Below are 11712 nucleotides of genomic sequence, written 5' to 3' on the forward strand. Positions count from 1 at the left end.
ATGCAGTAACTGAGTCTTACTCATTTACAAGCTCAAGTATCTTTCAAAAGTGCTGCAGTTGTCATTAGACACTTTCTAACTGTTGATCGGTGCTAGAACATTTTTATGCTGAAATTTGGCCCTTTTTTCTTTTATTTTTCTTCTCCCCCTGCCCCCCTAGAACTGTTGTATATTTGGTAGCCAGCATGGCTGTTTCATGACTCAAAGAGTAAGCGAAACTTTCAAGAGAGATGAGGGGTGTGTTTGTTTTATTATTCTTAGCCCTTGCTATTATAGTTCTTACTTAGCAAAACTACCTTTTATTTGTTGGAGGTTGAACCTGAAACAAGGGCTGCGGTGCTGGCCCCTTAAAAACTGTTGGTGTGGATGTTGCAAATTGTACTTCTGACTTCGTAAACTGTTTTGCAATATCTAATTGTAATGAAGCTTAAAAGATAAAAATGCACAGACTTCTTTGCTAAAGTGCTTTCCGTGTGTAACTTTTCCTGGCCACTTTTACTACTCGAGCCATAGGTATACACTTGAGGCTTTACAGACCCTGTTGACTGAATCATGATTTGAAAGCTGATACTGCATGCTTATTGCTCATCTAAAAGAACTGTTGCAGATTACTTTGTCAGCTCATCTCTGCTCTCTTTAAGGACTTCTCTTGCTTTTCAAAGGCAACTTAGATAATTTTCCTGAAAGAGATGTGTAGCTATAAATGCAACCCATGCCTAGTTCTTGCCCCTTGGTGTAAAATCAAGCTTTGTTTGAAACCCTGTGATATCTTGGGCTTGGCTCTTTTAAGTTTTGAAATCAAACAACTGAATTTTCTGGATTTTGTTAGTTTAAACTAGATCCAGCACTAACATTATTTTAAAATGGAGTGGTGTATACTATTAGATTTAAATAGACATTAACTTTTATTATTAGATCAGGCATTTAATGAAACATGTATACAAGAAGGATTTAAGACTGGTATACTTACACCTCATTTTTCCTTGTCTGTTGATAAAATGGTCTTGCAAGGCAATAGGAAAAGAAAAACAAATGACATACAAATTCTTTAGGAAAAATAACTAAAACATGCTAATTTGGATATTTGAAGGCTTATTCTTCTCACTTAAACAAAAATACATAAAAGTAAGGTATTGCCCCCTTTTAATGATTTTTAATTTTGAAAATTTATTTATTTCAACAAAAACCTAAGTAGAAATTTATGTAAACCCCTACATTTAAGCTATGGATGGGGAAATGAGAAGTGTAATCAGAGTTCTTAAGTGTTCAACTACTGTTACTGATGGCTTATTAATCCACCTTGTTTTAAACCGCTGTTCGCACACTAACATGATGCAATTGCTAACTGAGAAGTGTGAATAAACCACTGTTTCTAGCATTGATTATTTTGAATTTATTTTAAATACATGGATATTCACAATGAATTTTTTTTCTATTTGTTGGGGTAGGATTTTTTTTTAGAGAATTTTCTCTTACATTATTCTAAATTTTTCACCAGTATTTTGAGAAAATTAGTGCTTTCCACAAAATATACTAAGATAATCTATTAAAAACAAGAAATCAGCAATATCTTAATTTTTAATTTGTGCAGTATTTAAAAATCTTAGTAATGTGCAAATAGCTCTAAAATATTTACACCTTTCCATTAACCCACAAAATTTTAAGAGCTTGCTTCTTACTTCCTGTGAGTGTCCTATTTTTTTTGTTTGTTTATGGATCTTATTTGGGTTTTTAAAGTCTTCAGGACAAAGATTTTAATGATTTTATCCATCCACTTTTTAGTGGATATGACAAGTGATTTTTTTGTTGTTGTTGTTTTTAATTCCCCCCCCTCCCCACAGAAGGAAATGAATTTAAGTATTAATATGAAAGTTAACATAAATATTTTGAAAGTATTTTTGAAAGTAATTAGGAACATGATTATGATCTTCCCAACTTTAACTGGTAATTTCCTACTTCAATATAGATAGACCATAATATAAGTCACTTTTAGATTTAGACAGGTCTTTCAGTGGATCCAGGGAATCTAATAAACCAAAACACTTGCTTTAGGATTTCTGTTTTCTTTTGGAGCAAATTTTTCTCGTGGTAGAATGGGTAGATGCTGTGGTCTTAAGTGTGTTACCACTTTAGTAATTCTGAAAACACTTTGCATCCTCCTGTTACAAGCTAGTCTATATTTCAGTCAAGATCAAGAATTAGAAAAGGAGGATGCTCCATCTGTTGTGAAATGTTGTTGTGGCTCTTAAGAGAAAGGCTACCTCTAAATCAAAATATATATTCAAAAGTCTATTGCAGAACAGAGTTCTCCACTGATACTGTCATGTCAGTATCTTGCATAGGCAAAAAAACTCCTTATGAAAAAAGAATGGTTATGTACTAGTTACCTTGTCCCCATGGTCCCCCAAAAAAACAAAAGATTTTTTTCCAGGAGAAGGGAGAATAATGCTTTTAATGCCAAGCACAAGAGTTATACAGCAGCAGTCAAATGTGTATTTTTCTTCGTCTGTTTTATCACCGAACTCTAACAATATGTTTCAGTTCTCAGGCAGAGTGAGTATTAGTTAGGGATTGTAGTTCTATGTTACCAGGGTATTTTTTTTTAAACAACAGGTCATATGCTCATCTTTAGTGCTACATATGTAGAAATTCATAGCCTGTATGATATGCAAGTGTTACTGATATGTTCTCCATACTTCTCTAAGCCCTAAATTCATGGCCTCTCTCATAAATTCAAGAGTAGGTAAAATATGGTTTGAAATACAGTCACAGGAAAATGCTTGCACTTTTCTTTCTGGAATTACCAGGCTGAAAATCTGGATGTGGGGCCTGTTTTGCATCCTGGTTTAGAGTGTAAGTAGGAGATTCTTGAATTAGCAGTGAAAGAATAATCCCTTCCAGGGTATAAGTACTGCTAGACTGTGTTCTGGTTTTACACTAGCAACTCTTCAATTTTCGATAAGGTTTTGATCCCAGCTATGTTATTGTAATTAGTGAATTTGGCTGTGAATACTGTTTGTTTCAGAAATTGATATTTTTGTGACACTGCATAGAAACTAACAGAAATGTAAAATACAAAAATGTTCATAAATTGAATTTGTTGTCTTTGAGGGGTTGTTTTTGCTGTTTAATTATACAGATTTCTTCTTGCATTTTGGGTAATACTTAATTTGTGAACCTCAGTGTCTTCTGACCTAAAAGTGACCATTCAAAATGCTGCTCAATTTTTTTGCTTGCTTTATTGTTATATTAATATAACTTCTGTAGCTGACCCACTTTCCATTATGCAAAAACCTGAACAGGATTTGTCATTGAGGTGGGAATTCATGAAGGCTAACACTAGAGGGCAATTCAAAGCAGCAGCTTACCCCAGAACAGTTACGGATGCCTGTGGCCCTGTTTTGGAAAAGCAGGGGCCTGTGGAGACTTTCCCAGGGCCTCCCCCAGGAAAAAGCTGGTCTTTGTGATTAAACTCCTAAATTATTTATTTAACTCATTTTTCATATCCTTGAGTGCTCTACTAAATGAGGAGGAAGTTAAGCCCCTTCTTATTTGCTGAATTAGAAGAGAAGAAACATCTTCCACAGTATCTTACCTCACTCTTGCCACTGCCAAAAAGGCATAACTTAGTGGTGGATGATGTTTGGTTTTAATTTGCTCTCATGTGCTACGTTGATCCCTTTGTCTGAAAGATACTGGGGTTTGGGAGGTAAGGTAGCATTGCCCTGAAACTTAAATGCCTGTTGTTAAGTATCAAGGGAAATGGAATCTATATTGTGAGTAAAATATTCATACAAATTTCTTTGAAAATACTGCAAAGTTATGCAAATTAATAAGACAGTATAAATAACTCATTTCATTCAAAGAAACAAGAAAAAAAAACTGATGCCACACCACAAACAGGGTAAGGCATCACACAGGTACTTGGTGTTCCTATCAAGGAAAATACAATGTATCGAATGTAAAGAAAATGTAGTTGAAGTAAGATGAGCAGTCAGGTGCTGTATTTAATGTTTAACTGCGGAGAGAGATCATCTCTGTATATTGTGCACAATTTAAGCAATTTATATAACAGTGCATTACATAATAAATGAGAGTTTTCACAGTTGCAATGTTCGTTTAGATTTACAGAACACCCTGAATGCTTGTAAATAATAACCTGTAATGCAAACGGTGATGTCATGCTTCTTGAAAAGCACTCACAAAATCTTATTTTAGCAATGCAAATTCTCTCATTATATTGAAATGTATGCACCCAGCCATGTAAATGTTTGTGCCACGGTACAAATTTCAACACCAGAGCATTTTGTGTGTGCGTGTTTATACCTATCTCTATATACATCTGCATCATATGTAATTATATAATTTATGTGTACTTATATACATAAAAAACTAATCTAAGATTGAAATGGCATGATCGTTCAAACACTGTACCACTTTTTCAAGCAGTATTACCTTTGCATTCTTTTGCACAACTTCCTATAAATGTCTAAAACTCCCCTTTGTTTCAACTGCTCTCCTGTTGTTTGGGTTTTTTATTTTTATAAAGAATACTTACAGTCACCCTGGCAGTGCCACAAATCAATAGAAATACTACAATGCTTTGCTACAGTAAACATTGACACCTGTTTTCTGCAGGTCTGATCAGAAACTCCATAGCCATTTGAAAATATGTAGTCTGCTGGCAATGATGTGCCCAACCTTAATCGGTGCTGGAGCGTTTGGAAAGAGAGACCTCGTCATTACACAGTATATAGGCCAACAATTACTGACCTTGCTGAATCTGTGAAAGAAGAAAGTAGTTTTCTCACTCCTTAAGTTGCAAAATGCACAAAAGAAAAAAAAAAGAGCATTTGGAATTTAACCCACTGAAGTGGTTACATTCTCTGGGTTTTGGGGGAGGTTTTGGGTTTTGTTGGGGTGATGGGGAGTGATGTTGAAGAATTAGTTGCTTAATTATGTACAGTGATAAAGAGGTCTTAATCACACACATGAACTCTTATGATTTTGAGAACGTGAATATTTATACTAAATCTTGCTGGGTACTTAAGTGCTTAAAATAAACATATATGTAACCTTTTAAGAAACTGAATCCTTAGCCTTTTGCAGGTACGCTACCAATCTAAGGATAAGCATTTTTGTGCAAGCATTACTTTTGTCTCCAATTTTTTTTAACTCCTTTTACCAGCTTGATTTATTGCCTTAAACCAAAGAGATAAGTTCTGTGGTTAACATTCGGAGTTGTGTTTATTTGAACAAAGCAAGAACAAATGTGTAAGTAACAGCAATGTGCAGACCAATATTGCACTATTGGTCTGTTCTATCTTTAAGCAGGTGGTTTCATGTGGCAGGCTGGAAGAGAGACTCTTTTTCTTCCCAGCTTTTGACAAAAAGATGACGCATATGACTCAGAATTAGAAGGGGAAATCTGCCAGTTTGCATCAGTTCCTTAACTTGTGGGCTGCTATTCACCACAAGGAAAATCAGTATACTCGCACCAGTGCTTCTTGAGAGATGAGGAGTAATCATTTCTTTCAGAAAGTGTCGGGTGGTTGGAGTAGGCCTTTCATATGTTACACTAGGCTTTTCTTACAATTAGATATTTTTCGATTCTATTACGTTTTTAGGAAGAAAAAACCCAAATAATGTTGTTAAATGCTACATTTAATGTTTAAAATAGCAATCAGACATATTAGAGCTTAATGCAGAGTAAAAGCAAAGGATTCTGCTTCTTTTTGAAAATATAACACTTCTGTTTTGCTGGCACTGAAACTCAAAAACCATTGTAGATCTCCACAGTCGAAAGGTAAGTTTTTTATATTTTTTTTTAACCTAATTCCACATATTTAAATCTCCGGTTCCAACTTTTAAGTAAGTTAGTGGGACTTTAAAAAAATTAAATATAGTAACTTTGAGGGCAGAAGCCATCTGTTTTGAAGGAGAAAATAATCACTTGAAGTAAGGAAGATTTGACTTTCAAAATGTCATGATTTAGACCTATTGAAAAAGATAATGCACAACTTAGTGATAATTCCAGTTCTTTCATATAGTTTTGGGTTATGATGCAATACTGATATTTGCTCAAAGAACATACTGTCAGCTAGACTTTTCTTGAAAAAAAAAAGTAAAATGCTAATTGTTCAGAGATTAATGTCTTTTTGGTTCATAGATATTTACTAGACAGTTTGATAGAGCTGAGTACAATTTTTTTTTACTTCTAGTGTGTTTTAGGTATTGGATTATAAATCTTTTTCTTAATATATTAACTCCTAGTTAATTCAGCATGGTTTTACTTTAAGCTTGTTAGTGAAATATTGAAAATCTAGCTTAATATAAAGCCATAAGAGGCACCCAGCATCCTCATCCTTTTTTTTTTTTCCTTTTTTCAATTTTTTTTCGAGTGAATAAAGTTCCTTTCATTTGGCAAAACTATTGTTGATTTGAAAAAGCATATCCTAAGTGAAGTTCATTTTCTAGCTGGAAAAAAGAACTTCACTGATTAGCAGTCTGCCTCAGCTTTAGAAAGCACCATTTTATTTTGCATTAGTTCTGTTGGGTCAGTAGTGAGCCTCACTGATCAGGAAGTGGGGAATCAACCCATAAACATTTTCGAAGGGGAGTACACGCATCTGTGTGTTAGGTGGTACCTCTTCTATGAATATTTCACAGAGGGGTGGGCGGAAGATTAAAACAGTCTTCTGAGTTGCTGCTCCTGCATATTTTCTTAGCTACCATTGAATAAACAATTATCTAAGTAGAGAATATGACTAGGACTCTGCAGTCCAAAGGTGTTAAGGGCACTTGAAACTTCTCCTGAAGTGACTAAATAATGAAGTTGTAGAAATACAGCTAAAGATTGGAAAAGTTACAGCCATTACTAGGAGGTGATCCTCTGCTGTTAACTAGTGAATTTCCTTAACAGTGGAGTCGATTTCTTAAAACAATTCAGTCTCACCTTTCGTAAGTCATACAGTTGTCTGGCTTTTTATAGACGTCATGTAGGGGTGATGTCAAGAAAAAGACAATTTTACTGTCTGAGCCAGAAGGCAGACTTAGAAAAACCAACTTCTTTCAGGACACGGAAAGCTCTTTGTTCTGTGGCCTTGGTCTTTTTGTGCTTTGACCCTTATTTTATAGCATTGTCACTCTGACCCTAAATCTTTGGAAGCAGACATGCAGCAAATTTAGCCCTTTACAAGTGGGGTTGCATTCTGAGCTATGGTCCTGGTTTTTGTCTTTAGGCATTATAGTTCCATACAATGCTGAGATGTAACAAAATAAAAATTTAAGATTTGTGGTCTTGCGTAGTGCAAGTAGTATTATTTACATAGCAGGACAATTTATATATACATATTGCTATAGTAGTGTCCTATGATTTATTATTATTTACCAATTTCTGATAAGATAGCAACTGGAAAGGCGGTCTGGTTCATATTGACTAATGTATTTTTCCAATTTTCCAGCAGTATTTTGGAAACCGATCCTGTGCACAGACCACCAGGGTTCCTGCAAAACGCTACTTGAATATTAAGTATTCTGTTGAGGAAAAGAAATGCTTTGCTGTGCATTATGAAGTTAGAAGATTTAAGCAGCAATACCTGCATGACTTACTTTCATAAAAGACTGGGTGCTAGCTTAGGAGAACACAGAATTTTCCACTAGGCCTGTGACTGCTTCCTGTGCTAAATGAACAAGTCTTCTAAGAATTTAATAAAACTAACATTTTTTTTCACAATTCTTTAAGCAAGCTAGAAATTAATTAAAAGAAAACCTACAGTAAGCTGCTATGTTTTGAATTTTTTTTTCTTTAAGAATCTAGTATATTTAAGAGGAGAACCTGTTTACCTATCTTAACTTTCCATTATGTAGCTTGTTTGTATTTTATGGGTATTGTTATTTGGAGAAGGATTGTTCCATTTTCTCTTTTACCAGCAACGATTCTATATACTTCGGGTTTTGTAAATTTGAACTATAATCATAGGATAGTATTTTCTGAAGGTAATAGTGTAATAATCTAAGAATATGTTTATTGGAGGAAAAAAGTATCTTGATCTTTGTTTTTAATCTGAAAAAGTTATAAATTTTTTTTTAAATACTAATATAGAAACTGAAGTTGTATTTTATGACAGACCTGGCTTTCTTTTTGGTAGATCCAATAGACTGAGTATTAATACTTTTTGTGATAAAATCAGGGGGGAAAGGACATTTTAATGACCACTATAATGAAATATAAAACTGACTTTGTAGAACTTAGAAAATAGCTTCTTCGTTTTTCTTAATTTTGTATGTGTCCTTTCAAGCAGAAAGAATGCTGGTACAGATTGAAAGTGTTCACAGTTTTCTTCCTGTGTGCATGCCAAAGGTGCAGGGAAGACGGATTTTTAAAAGTTGTGTGCAAGCTATACCAGTGCAATCAGAGGGTTCTGGAAGGCTTTTCTGAAACACAGCTTTTACAAACTCTGTTAGAATCCGGAGCTTGTTACACTTCACAAGTTCCATGTAAAATATTTCATATAGCACTCCAGTTAATGCATCAACATCTGACAAAAGACTCTTTAGAAGTTGGAAAAGAGGTGGGAGGAGTTAGTTTTATTAAATTTTATTTTTAAGCTAGACTTGATACTAAAATATGTTGATAATCTACTAAAATACACATTGATAGAATTTGTGTGCTATATCTTAGTTCTGCTTTTTTAGCCAGCAAGCTATAAAAACTGATTTGACATTCTGTACTTGGCTACCTTTAGTTTCTTGCCTTCCCCGTAAATCCACTGCATTTTGGTTGCTATCCATCTTTCCAATAGGAGCATCAATATTGCAGTACCAAACAACTATCTTCACTTTGGTTTGTTTTCATGGCTGCAATGGGGGGAAAAAAGTGCACCTCATATAAATGAATATGTGAGTTAAAGTAGTATAAGCAGAGGTTGGAGTGATGAGATGAAGTAAAAAGGTTGAATTTTATGCTGATATTCTATAACTGTACTTCCAAATTTCCAGGTACTTTTATACTCCTGAATTTCTTAATGGTTTTACTTCCTGGTTTTTATTTTTAGCTGACTTTGTTATTTTATGTTTATTTTATGCAGTAGTTCTCTGGCTAGTCTAAATATGTTTGTTCATGATCCTTGGAGAGATGGCTGGACACATGATATAGATTCTCCAGATTTAGTAACAGTAGATTTCAGTCATCAGCAGTTATCTGCTTAACTTTCATTATTAATATTTTACATTGCAAACAACTTTTGTTCTCCCAGTCTTTTGCCATGGTTACATGGGGAAAAATGTTGATGTGATCAGGAAATAGTTAACGGACAATCCCTTTTTTCTTTTTGAAGTCTATATGCTTGACCTTACCCATAATTTAAAACCAAAACTCCAGATTGGTGCTAGTTACCTCGGTTCAAATATTCATCTTCATGTTTAGAAAATTATCCAAAGTATTAATTCTGACTTTTTAACACAGTTTTGTAATAGTCTTAGAAATATTCAGCTGCTTGGTAGAAGGTACAGGAAGATCTATTATACGTGGAGAGGTGTATAAACTTGATCCTAAATGACTGCTCCTTTTTGAGTTGAAGTGGGGCTAATTTATTGCTGGATTACAGTCAATCAAAACAAACAAACAAACACCACACACACACACAAACCGAACAAACAAAATCCCCCCAAAAAGCAACAAACCAACCCTAGCACAGAATTGCTAGGTTAGAGACAGATTAGGTTTTGAACTGCAGTCTTAAACACAAGTTCAGAATATTACAGTTACTTCAGGAGAATAGCAATTAAGATGTATATTTTATTCTCTTAATTCTCCTTCCTCTATGACCACAAAGTAGCCTCAGTTAAGGTGAGTATCTTAGGTTATACTTGAACCAAATAATAATGCAATAGTAGCCAAAAGTACACAGTAATACTTTGAAATATTTCAGTCGAATCTTCTTTCTTTTTTTTAAATATATGTGTATCACTTTAAAGGCTGCTGGCATCAAGAATTAGGGAGAAGGAGTTTCTTAACAAGTAACAAGAAGGCAGGAGTAGAAGAATATACTTCTAAATCTAAGTTTTAAGAATGAGCAAGAGTTATAAATTCCAGTGTGTTTGCAGTATAAATATTACAGTGTTGAGTAAGCATTATGACAAAAATAAAGTGAAACTACTATTGTTTAACTGGTGGGGGCAGGGGGGGAAGTAAACAGTGTATTATTAAGATACACCTACATACACTTCTAGATCTTACAGTTTCGATGTTTGAGAGTAGAAGTGTTTAGATTCTTAACAGTGAAGTGAGATTATTCTTATTCTGACTTTTGCCCAGATGAATTTCATAAAAAAAAAAAATTGTGCATTTGCAGCAAGAGTTGAACTGTTATTGTGTTTATTCGTATTGAATGGTTTATTAGTGGCACTGAACTGTGACCTCGGAGGAGAGCTTTGCAAATTCACCATCAGCTGTCAAAAAAGCTATCACTGCAAAATGTCCAGTCTATCATAAGTTAGTCTCTTCATGGAATGCACAGAACAGGACACACTAGTCAAAACTGTTCCACTTCATATTGTGCCATCTGAGTGCAAACCCTGTCTCAATTCTAGTTTAAACTAAGAGGCTAAACTGGGAAAACTGAAATATGGAGATGTACTTTCTGATGACTCTGCTATAGGGGACAGTAGCACTGCTGGAAAAATAATGTAATACTTTAGACTGTGGAGGACTTAAGAATCTTTCAGTGCCTTTCACCTTCAGATTTCTAATTCTGAACTGAAATAAGGTTGGGAAGAGGTCACAGTGAACAGTGAAGCAATAGCTCTGCTTTTGTAGTGAATCTGTGTTGCTTTGCATTAATGAGTAAGTTACGCAAGCAAGAAATACGGTTGTGTGCAAATGGTGTATTACACTGTCAGTGAGGAAGGTGGTTTGGCCAGGAAATACCAAGAGACTGCTTTTGTTGTGTGAGCAAAAGGCACAAGGTGAATGTTTAATCTCATGTCATGCTCTTGGGCATCTGAGACAATATACAATATTTAATAGAAAGGCCTTAATATGTTTTACTCTAGACCACTGAACTGTCAAATTGCTGACTAGTGGTACCTTTTTGAATACAATATGTTACGTAGAATTTAAGGAGCTTATTAGTAGTTACAGCAGCCAGAAATTCACTTGTAGCTGATTTTTATGGGGTCAGAAAGAGATCAAATTTGACTTGGTAATGTCATAAACTCAACCATAAACTGATCAAAACTGAACATAATATTGTATATTAGGCTTGGTCTTTGATAAATCAACTAAGAAATACTGAAATCAAGAAAAGGCTCCTTCCTTGATTGGGAACACCCCAATCGCAAAAAGGCACACCCTTTTTTTCCTTTCTTTTATTTTTAAGTTTAATTCTTTTTTTTCTAACAGCATTCCTGACTTCTGCGTATGTGCAGAGAGCCTTCTTCTATGGATTTTCAGCTCTGCATCTTCAGAGTCATTCCTCCTTCCATCTTCCTCAGCAGAGCTCTCCCTTTCAGGGACTTGGGAGGATCTAATGAAGCTGCCTGCATACATGATTCCCAGCTTTTATTGAGATTTCCTCTGTCTGTCTATCTCTCACCCACAGATCCCCATCTTAAGACTCAAGGATAGAGGTAGGAGAAGCAGTCTTGATAGCATAACTGTGTTAGCTTTATGACCAAAACATTGAGTTACAATTTGTGCACACTTCTAGG

The sequence above is a fragment of the Buceros rhinoceros genome, unplaced genomic scaffold (assembly GCF_000710305.1).
Source record: "Buceros rhinoceros silvestris isolate BGI_N320 unplaced genomic scaffold, ASM71030v1 scaffold16906, whole genome shotgun sequence".
NCBI classification, from domain to species: Eukaryota; Metazoa; Chordata; class Aves; order Bucerotiformes; family Bucerotidae; genus Buceros; species Buceros rhinoceros.